At 39.6% G+C, this 15883-nt stretch overlaps 1 protein-coding gene across 5 annotated transcripts in view; it reads left to right on the forward strand.

The window, feature by feature from the left end:
• Lin7a (lin-7 cell polarity scaffold A) overlaps nucleotides 1-15470 on the forward strand; it is a 147313-nt gene extending 131843 nt beyond the window's left edge. For all 5 annotated transcript variants that reach the window (XM_085843135.1, XM_085843134.1, XM_085843136.1 and 2 more), the window contains one exon: nucleotides 10240-15470. The gene's annotated coding sequence lies outside the window, so the exon portion shown is untranslated. The remainder of the gene's footprint in view (nucleotides 1-10239) is intronic.
• The last annotated feature ends 413 nt before the right edge of the window (nucleotides 15471-15883 follow it).

Genomic DNA, 15883 nt, shown 5'->3' on the forward strand with positions numbered 1-15883 from the left:
AGATACTGTGAACAGTAGAACCCATAGGCCAACCTGAGAAAAGTTACCATAAGGAATCTAGAGTCCCTCAAGCAGAAAACTGGAGCAGATGCAATGAGAATGCTAAAGATTACGACACAATTAATACCAGCAAGAACTCTCTGAATGACTCACACAAGTTAAACAATTTTCCTAATAACCCCATGTTGGCTGGATCCATTTTCATTGAATTCTAAGTTACAAGAGAGAGACATAATTCATATATATATATATATATATATATATGCATATATATACATATGTAGCATCCCACAACTGGCAGATGATAGGGCAATATGCAGACAAAAAATATGGAATTCAACACCCCTTCATCCTCATCACACTGAAACACGATGTCACTGCTCATTGTACCAAATGTTTGCTGATTCTACCTCGTATTCAGGAACTTCCTGGAGACTCGATTTCACACTGCTCAGAGTTAGCTATGTCCAATCCAACCTCACCAATCACCTCCAAAGCAGGACACCATCCTCATTCATTACAAGAATAACTGCTAATTTTTCATTTTCTGTCACAAAAAATTTAAAGTTAGTTCTTGTAAGTAACACAATAGCATATGATCCTGTAGGATTCAATGCAATTGCTGTAAAATGCCAATGACATTTTTGACAACATTATAAACAATAATCCTAAACATTTCAAGCCACCACACCCTCAAGTTGCTCAAACAAACTCTAGAGTAAAAACAAACAAACTGGACTTACCATATTTCGCACCTTCAAAATGTAGAGCCAGTGTAAACCAAACAGCATGGCTGGCGTAGAAGGAGCCGCTAAACTGCTGTCCCACAATGACAGTCCTAAACCATAAATAATGTACCCACCAACATTGGTCTCCCTTTTCTCTGCACTGTTTAGCCTTTTTAACCTTTTAAATAGCCATTTGAGGAGCCAAGAGATCTCTTTTTGGTTTACAACTTCACTTTCCCAATAGTTCATGATAATGAGCTTATTTAGTTATCTATCTATCTATCTATCTATCTATCTATCTATCTATCTATCTACTGTCTATCTGTCTGTCTGTCTGTCTGTCTATCATTGTTCTCTCTTGGCTACTTATCTTAGTTTAAGAAATAATCATCTAAGTGCTTTGGCTGCCTTTTGATTAACTGTTGATAGCTTGCTATAGAATGGCTTGATTTCTTTCTTTTTTTTTAATTTTTAATATTTTTATTACATATTTTCCTCAATTACATTTCCAATGCTATCCCAAAAGTCCCCCATAGCGCCCCCCACTTCCCTACCCACCCATTCCCATTCTTTTGGCCCTGGCATTCCCCTATATTGGGGCATATAAAGTTTGCAAGTCCAATGGGCCTCTCTTTCCATTGATGGCCGACTAGGCCATCTTTCGATACATATGCCTCTAGGGACAAGAGCTCCGGGGTTCTGGTTAGTACATCATGTTGTTCCAACAATAGGGTTGCAGATCCCTTTAGCTCCTTGGTTACTTTCTCTAGCTTCTCCATTGGGAGCCCTGTGATACATCCAATAGCTGACTGTGAACATCCACTCCTGTGTTTGCTAGGCCCCGGCATCGTCTCACAAGAGACAGCTATATTTGGATCCTTTCAGCAAAATCTTGCTAGTGTATGCAATGGTGTCAGCGTTTAGAAGCTGATTATGGGATGGATCCCTGGATACAGCAGTCTCTAAATGGTCCATCCTTTCATCACAGCTACGAACTTTGTCTCTGTAACTCCTTCCCTGGGTGTTTTGTTCCCAATTCTAAGAAGGTGCACAGTGTCCACACTTTGGTCTTCATTCTTCTTGAGTTTCATGCGTTTAGCAAATTGTATCTTATATCTTGGGTATCCTAAGTTTTGGGCTAATATCCACTTATCAGTGAATACATATTGTGTGAGTTCTTTTGTGATTGTGTTACTTCACTCAAGATGATGCCCTCCAGGTCCATCCATTTGGCTAGGAATTTCATAAATTCATTCTTTTTAATAGCTGAGTAGTACTCCATTGTGTAAATGTACCATAATTTCTGTATCCATTCCTCTGTTGAGGGACATCTGGGTTCTTTCCAGCTTCTGGCTATTATAAATAGGGCTGCTATGAACATAGTGGAGCATGTGTCCTTTTTACCGGTTGGGACATCTTCTGGATATATGCCCAGGAGAGGTATTGCTGGATCCTCCGGTAGTACTATGTCCAATTTTCTGAGGAACCGCCAGACTGATTTCCAGAGTGGTTGTACAAGCTTGCAATCCCACCAACAATGGAGAAGTGTTCCTCTTTCTCCACATCCTCGCCAGCATCTGCTGTCACCTGAATTTTTGATCTTAGCCATTCTGACTGGTGTGAGGTGGAATCTCAGGGTTGTTTTGATTTGCATTTCCCTGATGATTAAGGATGTTGAACATTTTTTCAGGTGCTTCTCTGCCATTCGGTATTCCTCAGGTGAGAATTCTTTGTTCAGTTCTGAGCCCCATTTTTTAATGGGGTTATTTGACTTTCTGGAGTCCACCTTCTTGAGTTCTTTATATATATTGGATATTCGTCCCTTATCTGATTTAGGATAGGTGAAGATCCTTTCCCAATCTGTTGGTGGTTTTTTTGTCTTATTGATGGTGTCTTTAGCCTTGTAGAAGCTTTGTAGTTTCATGAGGTCCCACTTGTCAATTCTCGATCTTACAGCACAAGCCATTACTGTTCTATTCAGGAATTTTTCCCCTGTGCCCATATCTTCAAGGCTTTTCCCCACTTTCTCCTCTATAAGTTTCAGTGTCTCTGGTTTTATGTGAAGTTCCTTGATCCACTTAGACTTGACCTTAGTACAAGGAGATAGGAATTGATCGATTCGCATTCTTCTACATGTTAACAACCAGTTGTGCCAGCACCATTTGTTGAAAATGCTGTCTTTCTTCCACTGGATGTTTTTAGCTCCCTTGTCGAAGATCAAGTGACCATAGGTGTGTGGGTTCATTTCTGGGTCTCCAATTCTATTCCATTGGTCTATTTGTCTGTCACTATACCAGTACCATGCAGTTTTTATCACAATTGCTCTGTAGTAGAGCTTTAGGTCCCGCATGGTGATTCCACCAGAGGTTCTTTTATCCTTGAGAAGAGTTTTTGCTATCCTAGGTTTTTTGTTATTCCAGATGAATTTGCAGATTGCACTTTCTAATTCGTTGAAGAATTGATTTGGAATTTTGATGGGGATTGCATTGAATCTGTAGATTGCTTTTGGCAAGATAGCCATTTTTACAATGTTGATCCTGCCAATCCATGAGCATGGGAGATCTTTCCATCTTCTGAGATCTTCTATAATTTCTTTCTTCAGAGACTTGAAGTTTTTATTATACAGATCTTTCACTTCCTTAGTTAGGGTCACGCCAAGATATTTTATATTATTTGTGACTATTGAGAAGGGTGTTGTTTCCCTAATTTCTTTCTCAGCCTGTTTATTCTTTGTGTAGAGAAAGGCCATTGATTTGTTTGAGTTAATTTTATATCCAGCTACTTCACCGAAGCTGTTTATCAGGCTTAGGAGTTCTCTGGTGGAATTTTTAGGGTCACTTATATATACTATCATATCATCTGCAAAGAGTGATATTTTGACTTCATCTTTTCCAATTTGTATCCCTTTGATCTCCTTTTGTTGTCGAATTGCTCTGGCTAGGACTTCAAGTACAATGTTGAATAGGTATGGAGAAAGTGGACAGCCTTGTCTAGTCCCTGATTTTAGAGGGATTGCTTCAAGCTTCTCACCATTTACTTTGATGTTGGCTACTGGTTTGCTGTAGATTGCTTTTATCATGTTTAGGTATGGGCCTTGAATTCCTGATCTTTCCAAGACTTTTATCATGAATGGGTGTTGGATCTTGTCAAATGCTTTTTCCGCATCTAACAAGATGACCATGTGTTTTTTGTCTTTGAGTTTGTTTATATACTGGATTATGTTGATGGATTTCTGTATATTGAACCATCCCTGCATCCCTGGGATGAAACCTACTTGGTCAGGATGGATGATTGTTTTGATGTGTTCTTGGATTCTGTTAGCAAGAACTTTATTGAGGATTTTTGCATCAATATTCATAAGGGATATTGGTCTGAAGTTTTCTATCTTTGTTGGGTCTTTTTGTGGTTTAGGGATCAGAGTAATTGTGGCTTCATAGAATGAGTTGGGTAAAGTACCTTCTGTTTCTATTTTGTGGAATAGTTTGTGAAGAACTGGGATTAGATCTTCTTTGAAGGTCTGATAGAACTCTGCACTAAACTCATCTGGTCCTGGGCTTTTTTTAGTTGGGAGACTATTAATGACTGCTTCTATTTCTTTGGGGGATATAGGGCTGTTTAGATCATTAACCTGATCTTGATTCAACTTTGGTACCTGGTATCTGTCTAGGAACTTCTCCATTTCATCCAGGTTCTCCAGTTTTGTTGAGTATAGCCTTTGGTAGAAGGATCTGATTGTGTTTTGGATGTCTTCAGGATCTGTTGTTATGTCTCCTTTTTCATTTCTGATTTTGTTAATTAGGATGCTTTCCCTGTGCCCTCTAGTTAGTCTGGCTAAGGGTTTATCTATCTTGTTGATTTTCTCAAAGAACCAGCTCCTTGATTGGTTGATTCTTTGAATAGTTTTTCTTGTTTCCACTTGGTTGATTTCGCCCCTGAGTTTGATTATTTCCTGCCGTCTACTCCTCTTGGGCGAATTTGCTTCCTTTTGTTCTAGTGCTTTTAGGTGTGTTGTCAAGCTGCTAATGTGTGCTCTCTCTAGTTTCCTTTTGGAGGCACTTAGAGCTATGAGTTTTCCTCTTAGAAATGCTTTCATTGCGTCCCATAAGTTTGGGTATGTTGTGGCTTCATTTTCATTGAACTCTAAAAAGTCCTTAATCATTGAGAAGAGTGTTGTTCAGTTTCCACGTGAAGGTTGGCTTTCTATTATTTATTTTGTTATTGAAGATCAGCCTTAGTCCATGGTGATCTGATAGGATGCATGGGACAATTTCAATATTTTTGTATCTGTTGAGGCCTGTTTTGTGACCAATTATGTGGTCAATTTTGGAGAAGGTACCATGAGGTGCTGAGAAGAAGGTATATCCTTTTGTTTTAGGATAGAATGTTCTGTAGATATCTGCCAGATCCATTTGATTCATAATTTCTGTTAGTTTCACTGTGTCCCTGTTTAGTTTCTGTTTCCATGATCTGTCCATTGGTGAAAGTGGTGTGTTGAAGTCTCCCACTATTATTGTATGAGGTGCAATGTGTGCTTTGAGATTTACTAAAGTTTCTTTAATGAATGTGGCTGCCTTTGTATTTGGAGCATAGATATTCAGGATTGATAGTTCCTCTTGGAGGATTTTACCTTTGATGAGTATGAAGTGTCCCTCCCTGTCTTTTTTGATGACTTTGGGTTGGAAGTCAATCTTATCAGATATTAGAATGGCTACTCCAGCTTGTTTCTTCATACCATTTGCTTGGAAAATTGTTTTCCAGCCTTTCATTCTGAGGTAGTGTCTATCTTTTTCTCTGAGATGAGTTTCCTGTAAGCAGCAAAATGTTGGGTCTTGTTTGTGTAGCCAGTTTGTTAGTCTATGTCTTTTTATCGGGGAGTTGAGTCCATTGATATTAAGAGATATTAAGGAAAAGTAATTGTTGTTTCCTGTTATTTTTGTTGTTAAAGTTGGCATTCTGTTCTTGTGGCTGTCTTCTTTTAGGTTTGTTGAGGGATTACCTTCTTGTTGTTTCTAGGGCGTGGTTCCTGTCCTTGTATTGTTTTTTTTCTGTTATTATCCTTTGAAGGGCTGGATTCGTGGAGAGATAATGTGTGAATTTGGTTTTGTCGTGGAATACTTTGGTTTCTCCATCTATGTTAATTGAGAGTTTGGCTGGGTATAGTAGCCTGGGCTGGAATTTGTGTTCTTTTAGTGTCTGTATAACATCTGTCCAGGATCTTCTGGCTCTCATAGTCTCTGGTGAAAAATCTGGTGTAATTCTGATAGGCTTGCCTTTATATGTTACTTGGCCTTTTTCTCTTACTGCTTTTAGTATTCTATCTTTATTTAGAGCATTTGTTGTTCTGATTATTATGTGTCGGGAGGTATTTCTTTTCTGGTCCAGTCTATTTGGAGTTCTGTAGGCTTCTTGTATGTTCATGGGCATCTCTTTCTTTAGATTTGGGAAGTTTTCTTCTATAATTTTGTTGAAGATGTTTGCTGGTCCTTTGAGTTGAAAATCTTCATTCTCATCCACTCCTATTATCCGTAGGTTTGGTCTTCTCATTGTGTCCTGTATTTCTTGGATGTTTTGAGTTAGGATCTTTTTGCATTTTACATTTTCCTTGATTGTTGTGCCGATGTTCTCTATGGAATCTTCTGCACCTGAGATTCTCTCTTCCATCTCTTGTATTCTGTTGCTGATGCTCGTATCTATGGTTCCAGATTTCTTTCCTAGGGTTTCTATCTCCAGTGTTGCCTCATTTTGGGTTTTCTTTATTGTGTCTACTTCCCTTTTCAGGTCTAGTATGGTTTTGTTCATTTCCATCATCTGTTTGGATGTGTTTTCCTGTTTTTCTGTAAGGACTTCTACCTGTTTGATTATGTTATCCTGTTTTTCTTTAAGGATTTGTAACTCTTTAGCAGTGTTCTCCTGCAATTCTTTAAGGGATTTTTGTGCTTCCTCTTTATTGTCTTCTACCTGTTTACCAGCGTTCCTTTGTATTTCTTTAAGTGTGTTATTAAAGTCCTTCTTGAAGTCCTCTATCATCATCAGGAGATATGCTTTTAGATCCGTGTCTAGCTTTTCCGGTGTGTTGGGGTGCCCTGGACTGGGCGAAGTGGGAGTGCTGGGTTCTGATGATGGTGAGTGGTCTTGGTTTCTGTTAGTAAGATTATTACGTTTACCTTTCGCCATCTGGTAATCTCTGGGGTTAGTTGTTGTCGTTGTCACTGTTTAAAGATTGGAGCAGAAGCTGTGTTCCACTCACCAGCAGTCTCAAAATCCTGTGGCTGGGGTCGTGGGTAGCTCATGGTACCCCGGTGCTGGTCCAGCAGGAAGAGGCCTGTGGTCCTACTCAGGCTAGTTTTCTGCTTCCCTAACTAATGCAGTCTCAGGTCCTGCGCGCAATTGGATTGGAGCAGAAGCTGTGTTCCACTCACCAGAAGTCTTAAGATCCTGTGGCGGGTGTTGTGGGTAGCTGGCGAGTGTCAGCTGACCCTGCGCCCTAGCTACCCAGGTGCTTTTCTGACCGGAAGAGGTTTGTGGCCCTATGTAGGCCGGATTTCTCTCTCCCCAACCAGAGCAGTCTCGGGTCCTGCGTGATTGGACTGGAGCAGAAGCTGTGTTCCACTCACCAGCAGTCTCAAAATCCTGTGGCTGGGGTCGTGGGTAGCTCATGGTACCCCGGTGCTGGTCCAGCAGGAAGAGGCCTGTGGCCCTACTCAGGCCGGTTTCTGCTTCCCTAACTAATGCAGTCTCAGGTCCCGCGTGCAATTGGATTGGAGCAGAAGCTGTGTTCCACTCACCAGAAGTCTTAAGATCCTGTGGCGGGTGTTGTGGGTAGCTGGCGAGTGTCTGCCGACCCTGCGCCCTAGCTTCCCAGGTGCTTTTCTGACCGGAAGAGGCTTGTGGCCCTATGTAGGCCGGATTTCTCATGGCTTGATTTCTTCAACACACTTTTGATCTTAGCCCTTCATCAGATGCGTGATTTCGAGTATTTTCTCCCAGTTTCTGGTTGCCTCCTTACTTCATGGTTTCCTTCGCAATGAAGAAGCCTTTGTATTTCAAACAAGTCCGTTTGCCTATTTTTTCCTGTTCATGTTGTATATGTCATGTATGCATAACCCAGGTTCCTCATGTGAGAGAAAACCTGTTGTGTGTCTCTCTATGCCTGGTTCACTTGCCTTTCACTGACTATCAAACCCTCACTTCACTTACAATCCAAGTTACCCACCAATATGTGTTTCAGCATATCCACTGATCCTACAAGATAGAAGATACCAACATCAAAGCATGGATCAGGAGACTGATTCTAAGGAGCACAGTTGCCCCTCTGAGAGCTGACAAAGGAATCTGCTCTACAAAATTCATGCTAAAATAAAAATGAAGTTTTACATGGAAAAGTAAGATGTCTTGGTGGATAGAGGCACGAGTCACAATACCCTGCTGGTGTTCACTCTCACACTTTTAACCACTGAATTATTTTCACCATGTGTAAGCCTGCAGGCGTGAGTTTGATTTCTAGAACCCACAAGGAGATGGAGGAAGAAAACCAAGCCCAAAGAGTTGACCTCTAAAACATAATGTGCGCTCTCTCTCTCTCTCTCTCTCTCTCTCTCTCTCTCTCTCTCTCTCTCTCTCTCAGTAAATCCACTTAAAATGAATCATGTATCCTCTGAGTAAATGATGCGATCATGCCTCCCAGGAGTTACCCTGACCCTTATATTATTTGTCTGCTACCCTCTAGCTACTGGTATATTTCTTAGCCCCACTCACCTTCAGGGTATATGAGAACCTCTATGACTCTGAAGATGAAAACTTCTTTTGGATCCCCATTCCTTATGACTACGTGATAATTTGGCTACTTAAAAAAAAAAAATCAGTCTCTAGCTCTGTCACTATAGGAAGCCATCAATCTAAAATTCCATCAAAGGTCCCCGTGAGGAGATTAAGAAAGAGAGAGAAAATAATTCAAACTCACTAACACATGTCCGTTTGCGACTATCTCATAATACATTTCAGTCATGACACTGCTGCTACTGCTGCTGCAGTGGTTAGAATGTTAGATGCAACCAGGCTTCCCACCAGTGCAGGTAGGCGCCTTGATAAGAGCCACAGCAGTGCCTCACCTGTCTGCTGTCTACTCTCTACCCTGAGCTGCTGGCACATCACTAGAAGATGTACAGCCAGAGAGTGGGTGCAAAGTAGGCAGAACAATTTTTCTAAAACCTGCTTTGCATATTTTGGGGGGCATTAATTGAAATTAAAATAGCATGTTTAAAAAAAAAAAACAAAGATTGGGAGAAGTGACTCTGCACTAGGGGATGAGTGACAGTTCCAAGGGAGGTGTCTGGGGGAGCAGCATCCCCAGATGGGATCCGAAGAAGAACACTGCTGGGGGAGGGCCTTGATTTCTTCTTCACAGAAGTGATATTGGTGCTCCCACCTGGTGAGTGACAGGCTTTGCAGGTTCCTATCTCAGCAAAGGCATTACTAAATGCACTCGTAATAATTATAGCTACACTATGAATGGCATTTGTATTTTTTTTTTTTTTTGCCTTCCTGGAGTGAATTAGAATAATCTAGAACTGATAGAAGAAATGTTAAATATTTGAACTTTTTCCAACCTGAAATTCCTTATTTCATTTTGTGGAAATGCTGTGGTTTCGCCTACCTTCTTCATCAATTACTTCCTCCATAACATTGCCCCGCCATGGGTGGAAGCTGAGTATGAATGATGACATTCCAAATAACCCCAGCCATCCTCACTGTGGGTGTGAATGAGAATGGTTCCCTCTCTGTCTCAAGAGTTACTTACCACTGTTGTGATGAAAATTCATAACCAAAAGCATCTTGGGCAGGAAAGGGATTGTTTGACTTACATATCCTGAATCATAAGCCACTGAGGGAAGCCAAGGCAAGAACTCAGACCGGGAAGGAGCCTAGAGGCAGGAGCTCATTCAGAGGCTGTGGAGGAGTGCTGTTGGTGGCCTGCTTTTCATGGCTTACTCAGTCTGCTTTCTTATAGCACCCAGGGCCACTAGCCCAGGGATGGTAACACCCACAACAGTCTGGGCCCTCCCCCACCAGCCTTACAGCCTACTCTACAACCTGATCTTTTAGAAGCATTTTCTCTGTTGAGATTGTCTCCTCTCAAATGACTCTAGCCTGTGTGAAATTGGTGTACAACTAGACAGCACACCCACCCCATTAGGCTCATACATTTGAATGCTTGGTTCCCATTTGTCTCCACCACCCTCCTGTGACCTGTTTGGATAAAATGAAAACTCTGGCTACCGCTCCAGCTTTGTACTTGCCTGCCTGCTACAATACTCTCTTCAAAGTTGGTCAATGCCCCCAGTTACTCTGCTTTATAAGGCTCTCCGGTCATGGTGTCTCTTCACTGCAATGGAACAGTAGTAACTAAGTCACTCACACTGTGATTGACAGTTTAAAAATGAATACTAATCACTGAATTCTCTCCACTCTCTTCCCACCCCACCCTACCCTACCCGACTCCATCCCATTTCAGGCCCTCGAAGAAAAGCTAGCAGGTCAATCATCCGCCAGTCACAAATTTGGAACCCGTGCTCCGGAATCCCAGCACACAGAAAAAGGGAAAGAAAACACCAGTAATGACACCCGTCACAAAGCTGTGAACACATGGTGTATCCATTCTTTACCAAGGCAATTCAGCATCTTCCTCCTCTGGGCACCAGCCCCCCATTCATTGCTTTTTTACCTACTCCGACCTTTTCCATCCATGTCAGTGGAAACTCGCAGTGTATTGAGGGAGAGAAGTATTCCAGTCTGCAGACTGAAACAGTGTAAGAATAAAGTCCGTGACTTTTGAACAAATCACCTGGGCTAGGATTAAGTGAATCTTTGGTCTAAGGCTCCTCCAGAGATTAACAAACCCTTCTTTAGGCTATCGTTCAAACTGCATCAGTTCAAGGTTGTGGCCACGTGAAAGGAACCTACACATTGACCTCTGTCCTCACCCCTTCCACAGTCTATGTTGCGGAGCTGTCTGAATTGGAATTTGATTTAGTTACAACCTCCATTCTTCTCCTGAAAATGCCGAGTTCTTATCCTACATAATCTGTTCTGAACTTGGAAACAGTTGGCTTTTTATTTTTTTCATTTCTACCAATGTCCAAACACTTCAGCTGAATGGTTTTTGGTTTTTTGGTTTTTTGGTTTTTGTTTTAGGATATTTTAGGCAAACTTTTAATTTATTAACAGTGAAGGTTGGAACTTGATGCTATCCTTTTTTAAAAGTCAGGCATTGGCTGTATCGAATATTAGTTCAGACAGAAAATAATGTGTATTTGTTCCACAAAATATATAAGACAGGAGTACACGTGTTATAACTTGGCTCTTTGTTTACCAAGGGTCACTACTCTGGTAAGAGATTCTCTCAGTTTTATGAATTCCTCCTCACTTGATATATGTAACCTGTCCTCAATATTTTCTTGTTAAATTTTATTTACTCATTTCCATTGATGAACTTTGGAGAAGTCTAAACCCATTCTGCACACATTAATGTGCTTTCATAGAAATCAAGTTGCTATTTTAAATCTTGGAGATTTATAAAACTGAATTATAATATGTGCACACAGATATTCTCCACAAGGATATATCACACAAAGTTTAGGTGGGTAACCTAAATACAAATTTTATATTTTTGACAGTCTAAGATCAAAGGTACTGGCCCTCTTACGTTGAGGTATGTAGTACCCACTGATACCAGTATTGTAAATGACAGACACTGCTTTCTCTGAGGGGAAATCTGTTTCATTTTTGCACATTCTCATTTGTAAATAAACAGACAGACTTTTTTAGCTATCACAAAGAATTGTTAGAACCTCCTGTACACACAATTTTTTTTTAATTTAGGGTACATCTAGACATCTAATTTGGTTTTCCATAATGCAATGAATAGATATTTAAACACCATAAGCACAAAAATGTACACACACATACACATACACACATACACACACATACCAAAAACAAACAAACAAACAAACAAACAACAACAAAAAAACCCCAAAACTGTAAGCAGATGGATGGATCATCAAAACAGAGTCCAATATTTTAATATGTCCATTTTTTTCAAAAGCAGAAAACAGTTCCCCAAGATACAAAGAATTTGATATTTCAGATAATCCTCTAGCATAGAAATTTGTGAAGCTCAGCTCACAAGCCATCCTCCTGAAACTAAACAAAACCAATTAGATGTACCCAGCATGTTCTGTCTCACACCATCAGGTGGTACTCTTGTCAATAGCCATTTCTTACTGCTTTAGATAGTGCATCGCCCACCGGGTGACAAACAGCCAGAAAACCAAGAGCTATACCAATTTATTTCAACACTATCTTATTGTGGTAACAGAATCCCATCCTCAAAAATATATCTTTTTTTTTCCCTAGAGAGAGATTGGGGGAGGGGTCAGCAAGGACCCAGAATGTTATATAAAATAGGTCAATAAAAGGGAGAAGCATGACAAAAAAAAATTAAGTGCAGACTATATGAATATTATTCAGTTTGAAAGATAGTTCTCATTTTTATAAAAAAAAATTGTAATAAACATATATTTTAGTTATCACTCAACAAAGATAGTAAAGCTATTCAGGAGATGCCACCAAACCCTCATAAAAGGAAACCATCTCACTCTTACAATGAGAAAATGGTCATTTCAATGAGTTTCAGTACATCGTATACATTTGGAGTTTAAGATGAATATATTTTCCCTTAGCTGTTAAGTGTTTAGTTAATATCAAACTTAATATATGATTTCACATCAGTACAAGTATTGTCAGAAGCAACCATGAAATAATCAGATACTTTATGCTGGTGTTTTTTAGAAGTCTTTGAATTTTATGCTTCATTTGTACAACGTGTAGTGCTGATGAATGTTTGCCAGGTTGTTTGTCGAAATGAAGCAATCCATCATACGTACAGAAGCCAAGGGATAGGTTATATGTCTCCATGGTCTTACATACAAATGGCTGGTTCTCTTTAGTGAAATTTAGCTCATTGAAATGTAAGTATTTCTCTAGAATTTTAATCAAAAGGGACACACACACCCCTCCAAAGACTTACAGAAACCCCCAGCGCATCTCTGACATTTCCCTGAAGCAAGATGGAAAGGGAAGAACAAATTCACTATGATTTGTACTGAACTTCTCTATTCCCAAGAGTCACATGCAGAGTCTCCGACATGTCTGATGTCATTCATTAAAAGAAAAGACTGTGCTTCCATGCAGTTCAATATAGATACGATAAATGGGGTGTTAAAAGTTAGGGAAAAAGAGGTTGTAATTTTTCAACAAGGACCCAGTGAAGTAAATTTCAGTTTCTTCCTTTGATCAAGGTAATAGACAGTGCAAGTAACTCCCTACCTTGTCCCTGCTGTGATTCTAAGACAAGCACAAAAGGTAAAAGAATTCCTGAGTCTTTTCACTGGAGCATTTACATTTCGATTCTGTAGCCATTTGCAACAGAACATCTGCAGGGAGATAATGAGCTTAAATTACAATTGACTTTGGAAGAATAACAGACTCTCCTGTTTCTCAATCATGTAATCAATAGGGAATTCTCTAGCACTGAGAGCCACCGCCATCTTTCAAGACAATGTTAAGATCTAAATAAAAAAAGAAAATTTCTAGCATTCAGGGGCTTGTTAAGAAGGGAGTTTTTCTCTAAAGAACTTGACTAGAGACAAATCACACCCATTTACAAATGCGGTGGTTCTCAACTGTGACATCAAGCCAATCTTATTTCCTTTTACACGGCTGTACATTCAGGACTCCAAAGATGGCACACCTCTTTCAACATCTAGTACTATATGTGGGTGTGTGATTAAGTCCCTGGGTTTCTCACCATTCAGCTGGGTTTTGCTTGTAAGCACTTCTAACCTAGACTTAAGCTTCAAACGAGATGGAGGCACAGATACAGAGCATTCTCTGGGGATTCAGGGACCCCTGTGAGTAAGACTTTCCATAGCATCCTATCCTTCCTTAGACTGGGACTCCATCAGACCAAGTAATGTAACTATGGTCCTGCAAATGCACTGGTACACTCTGGGCACTCAATGAAGACTTGTTGAATGGGTGAATTATTGAAGAGGAGGCTAAATTAATTATTTTTGACTTCTGACTAACATATATTAATGGGCATTATAATTTTGCATGTCATAGCTAAAGCCAGAATTTCTTCCAAGATACATCCTGGAATCAAATTAAACATCTCAAAGGTTCAAGGACCTTTAAGTCAGAAGCAATGATTGAAAATTCATATATATATATATATATATATATATATATATATATATATATATAAAATCTCTCTAGTTCTTTACAAAAATACATGGATAATTTGGCATGGAGGCTCTTAAGTAGAATTTTATTTGTAAAGGTTACAGAACACTATGCATTAGATTTCTTTTAAGCTGTGACATCATATTAAATTACCTTATAATTCTTCTATTTTTCAAAGGACCCACAGTCGTTGAAAGCACCATTTCTAAACGTCTGCTTTCAAATGCCTCTTCTTTCATCTTTGACTCCTAGAATGTACCTGAGATAAAAATTACTCACACGACATCTCCCTTCCAAACATCTACATGTATTTATTTATTTAACAGATATGTCTGTTTTCCTTGTACATGCTAGATTCTAGAAATGCAATGAGAAACAAGTTAACTGCAATCCCATCCTAAGGTTTACTCTGAGGAACTCTTATTCTGGCTAACTAGTTTATCATCCCCTGGGTCCTCCTTATACATGCTAGAGTAACAACAGCAACAAAAGCTAGCCTTCCCTGCACGGCAACCAGTCAATACTTCCTGCATAGATTTATGTGAGCTCGCCTTTCTGAACACAAACACTCATACTTGCCCCATAGTTTAGCCATAAAGCAGAGTTACAACCCAAGGAGGCTGGCAATTTTAAGGGTTTTAATATTTCATCAGTCTCGACCAGATTACAGCTTCAAAGCTCCTCCCTCCAAAACTGTATTCACTGGGCTCCATTCACACACAGGAAAACTGAAGCACTGATGCATGCCTTTGCCAAGGTTACCCAATTAGCTGGTAGAGTTGGGGATTTGAACCTACAAAGTTCAACACAATGGTCCATGTGCCTAAGCATTATCTGTAGGCTTTGGGGGTGGGGGAGACACTCCTACATTAAAATGAATGAATCATTGTATATAGAAATATCTTGAGTTTGTAAGGTAGTAACTAAAAGCTATTAGTACATTATAACTCATTGTAGCCTACAAATCACATCAGAAACAAGAATAGGATTAGAACTGCGTCTTATGTGATAGCATATTCTCATGAACTACAATATATCAAGCCAGGGACAGGCATACAAGTTCAGATCCAGAAAATTTCTACTTGGGAAAATGTTTCAATGACTTCAGAATTATTCATTGTCAGCCACTGTGTCTATTTGGTGCTACAAAAAAAAAAAAAAAAAAAAAAAAAAGAAAGAAAGAAAGAAAAAAAACCTGGAAAGAACAAATACCCCTGATTGAAGGGCTTATAAATACACAGTGTGGAGATGAACCAAGGGCATTTCATATTTATAGGAAGGATTGGCCGATTGTACCGTTTCTCACCATTGCATGTACATTGTGTCTCTCCAATTGTTTTTGCGTTGTTTTTATGAAAGAACTGCAAAATTGTGCAGTGGTTCAACCTGACCAAAGTGGTATTATGCTGCTGGGAAGTAAACGTATTAGATACCAGACTGGAAGTATTGTTTTTATTATCACGGGGCAGGGGTGTGGGAAGGGGTCATCAATTGCTGAGATGTTCGTGCTCACAAGAGAAGTCTCAAATGTTTTCTTATTCATCACACATAGTGAAATATTTTTGTGTGGGGATGAGGTTCTGTAAAAAAAAAAAAAAAAAAAAAGAGCACAGATTTTTCTTTCCTCTTTTGCATTCCACATAAGAAATTCTGAGGGTAGATTTGGGGGGCATTGAAGGCATTCTACAGTGGACACCAATTTGGTTCTTGAAATCTCATCTTAGATGTTATTCACCATACCTCTCTAAGTTTTCCTAGAGAAAAGTTATTCTGACCTTCAGAATTCTTAAAAAATCTAACAAAAATAATTGTTTACATAAAATAATCGCTTACATAAGAACTGTCAGATT

The sequence above is a fragment of the Mus caroli genome, unplaced genomic scaffold (assembly GCF_978045245.1).
Source record: "Mus caroli unplaced genomic scaffold, Mus_caroli_1 scaffold_9, whole genome shotgun sequence".
Classification (NCBI taxonomy): Eukaryota; Metazoa; Chordata; class Mammalia; order Rodentia; family Muridae; genus Mus; species Mus caroli.